The 3,316-nt window shown below is 44.8% G+C and overlaps 1 non-coding gene across 1 annotated transcript; it reads left to right on the top strand.

Moving 5' to 3' along the window:
* The first annotated feature begins 505 nt into the window (after positions 1–505).
* LOC120363040 (U4 spliceosomal RNA) lies at positions 506–643 on the top strand. The gene has a single exon (XR_005578764.1). It is a non-coding gene; the product is annotated as a U4 spliceosomal RNA (small nuclear RNA).
* The last annotated feature ends 2,673 nt before the right edge of the window (positions 644–3,316 follow it).

Raw genomic sequence — 3,316 nt, 5'->3', positions numbered from 1 at the left:
TGACACAAATTTATCTATGTAACAAACCTGCACATGTACCCCTTAACTAAAAATAAAAGTTAAAACGGTCGGGCACGGTGGCTCAAGCCTGTAATCCCAGCACTTTGAGAGGCCGAGGCGGGTGGATCACGAGGTCAAGAGATCGAGACCATCCTGGTCAACATGGTGAAACCCCATCTCTACTAAAAATACAAAAAATTAGCTGGGCATGGTGGTGCATGCCTGTAATCCCAGCTACTCAGGAGGCTGAGGCAGGAGAATTGCCTGAACCCAGGAGGTGGAGGTTGCGGTGAGCTGAGATCGCGCCATTGCACTCCAGCCTGGGTAACAAGAGCGAAACTCCGTCTCAAAAAAAAAAAAAAAAAAGTTAAAAAAAAAAAGTACATGTCTGGAAAGATCATATGGTTGGTTCTGTGTGTTTTTTTTTTTAAACCAAGTCACACAATCTCTGCTCTTCATTGGAGTGTTGATTCCTGTAGGTTTTTGTCATTATTGATGTGATAGGAGCTTTGTGCAGTGGCAGTATCGTAGCCAATGAGGTTCATCTGAGGTGCAATTATTGCTAATTGAAAACTTTTCCCAAGTCCCTGCCATGACGGCTTGAAATAGTCAGCATTGGCAATTTTTGTCAGCTTCTTTGGGGACTGAATAAAAAAAAAGACAAGACAGGTTTTTAGGTCTACCACGTTATTTTCCCAGTTTTAGTGTCTCTGTCCCTCTTGTCCAGTCAATGTCTTCTTATTAAAAAAGATAGAAACAAACAAACAAACAAACAAACAAAACTGCAATAACATTCTTAAAGCACAAGAAGAAAAAAAGGTCAACTAAGAATTCTATACCCAGCCCAGATGTTCTTTAAGGACAGGCAAAATAAGCAGATATTTCATGTAAAAGAAAATTCAGAGAATTTGTCGCCAGCAGATCTGCACAGTATCAATTAGTAAAGAAAATTCTTCAAGGGAGAGGCAAATGCTACCAGGCGGAAATTGAGATTATCAGAGAAGACAAAGATGATGAATCATGGTAAATATTGAGCTAAGTGCAAAAGGCTCTCTTGCTTCCCTCATTTACTCTCACTTTGTATATGTAGAACTGTTTAAAGATTTTTCTTGTGGGACTTACAGCCTATATAGATATATTACATATAATGTTTATACCATAAAAGATGGACATTTTGTAGAGGATAAATGGTTGCAAAAGTTCTATGTTTATGGATACTAGTTCATTATTAACTGAAAGTGGACTTTGAAATGTTAAGAATGAGTTAAGTTCTGAAGAAAATTGAGGCACAGTAAACTATACAAAAGATCAACAAATCTTGGAGATTAAAAAAAAATAACCTAGCCAGTCTTGAGTCTGATCATCCTATGATTTCAGAACTATTGTGAATACAAAAGTAATGAAAGAACAGTTTTGTGCAGAAAGAGGAGTTATCGGTAAATATGGTGGACCTGGGACAGCTGGCCCTCACTGCTGGACCTCTTCCACGTGGGCACTTTCTGCCATGACCCTGTTACCTTGCTATTCCACTCTATGCAGTGTCCTGACCCAAGAGACAAGGGGTGTCTGCTGCTGTGTCCACACTTGGAGAAGGAAACCATGATGGTGTCAGTACATTACAAGCCGGGCATGACAGCTCACACCTGTAATTCCAGCAATTCAGGACGCTAAGGCAAGACAATTGCTTGAGATCAGAAATTGGAGTCCAGCTTGGACAACACAGTGAGACCCTCGTCTCTAGAATAATAAATAAATAAATAAATAAATAAAAATAAGTAACCTTAGCTGGGCGTGGTGGTGGGCACTTGTATTGCCAGGTACTGGGGAGGCTGAGGTGAGATCCCTTGAGCTCATGAATTCAAGGCTGCAGTGAGTCTTGATCACACCACTGGACTCCAGCCCAGGCCACAGAGTGAGATCTTGACTCAAAAAAAAAAAAATTCATTGTAAACTTTTGCCCATTATGGTTATTTTATTTGTTGTTTATTCAATGTGCATTTTGATTTTACTTTACTGGCCGCACAATAAGCCAGGACACGCTGAAACTAAAAATCACATTCTCTTTCCAGTGTTCAAAAGCCCAGACCAGGGAGGTGAGAAGGAGACAGTACTCATTTGCATTGAGAACAAGATGGGCTGGGCAGGAAACTTTGTACTTGGAACCTGGAGAATGAGCAGTGATATCCCTCTCTTCATCTTAAAGCTCATCCTGGACATCCACCTCCTGGGAACAGAAGCAGCGCAACAGCGCCTCTTCGTGGTTCATAGGGTTCCTTTTGCAGATCACGCGCAGCCCTGAGATCCACCTCTCCTATGCACCTGGGATTTCTTCACTGGTCACCAGGTTGAATCAACTTTCCTGTAAAGCAAAAGAAGTGTCAGTTTGCTGGGGGAGGAATGGTGACATCTCCACCTTTGGCGAGATCCCTGTCACCGAGTCCAGGGGAAGAGCCAGGCCTTACTTCCAATGCAGAGAGGAGGCTCTGGCCGTGAAGGTGCCTGCGGAGAGGTGAGGACCTGCTCCCTCTACACTGATGGCCAAGAGCCTGCAGATGGCGGGGAAGGCTTCCCCTCAGCTGTGTCCTATCAGGTTTGTAGGGTCCAGCCCTGCTGGGTCTAGAGGGTACTCTCTACGGGTGCGGAGATGAGAAACTGTAGAAATAAAGACACAAGACACTGAGAAAAAGAGAGAAAGTTGGGCCCAGGGGTTCACTACCACCAGTTCGCAGAGCCTGGTTGTGGCCTCGAGTGACCGGACACTCTGGCTTTTACTGGGTACAAAACAGAGAAGCAGGGTCACGTGTCTAAGGAGCAAAAGAGCCCAGGGCTTTCAAGTAGCCAAACAAGGGGCCCAAGGCTTGCAAGTAGCCAAAGCAGGGGAAAGAAATGCGTCAGCACTTTATGTTATGCCTTTCAAGTAAGAACAAAGGCCTCAAGAATTATGCGACTTCTCACTATCTTCAAAAGAGGAACCAGGTGCAGAAGTCGGGGGTGAAGGCAGACACAGACTGTGGCCACTGTAGCACAGCACCACATAGAGACAATTAAGCCCCGAGGTTGCTGGGGGTTGGGGTGACTAACATCAGTCCTTCCACAAGAGCGTCGGGGAGTGAAGTGTTCTCAGACTCACTCCAGGACAGGGAATGTTCCCTTCCAAGGTCTGCTGAGTAGCGGGTGCTTCCCCAAGCACTGGTGCCACTGCGGAGATTTTAGATGCCCTCCAGCAACCCTTACGTGGTGTGACAGAGGGCTTGGTTTCGGCATTCAACAGGTTATCTCTGCTGATCGCCACCAGTTGATGTCCGGTAGGTATCAA

Source organism: Saimiri boliviensis, chromosome 4, assembly GCF_048565385.1.
Source record: "Saimiri boliviensis isolate mSaiBol1 chromosome 4, mSaiBol1.pri, whole genome shotgun sequence".
Classification (NCBI taxonomy): domain Eukaryota; kingdom Metazoa; phylum Chordata; class Mammalia; order Primates; family Cebidae; genus Saimiri; species Saimiri boliviensis.
The sequence above is the reverse complement of the archived record's forward strand: the minus strand, read 5'-3'. Positions and strand labels throughout refer to the sequence as shown.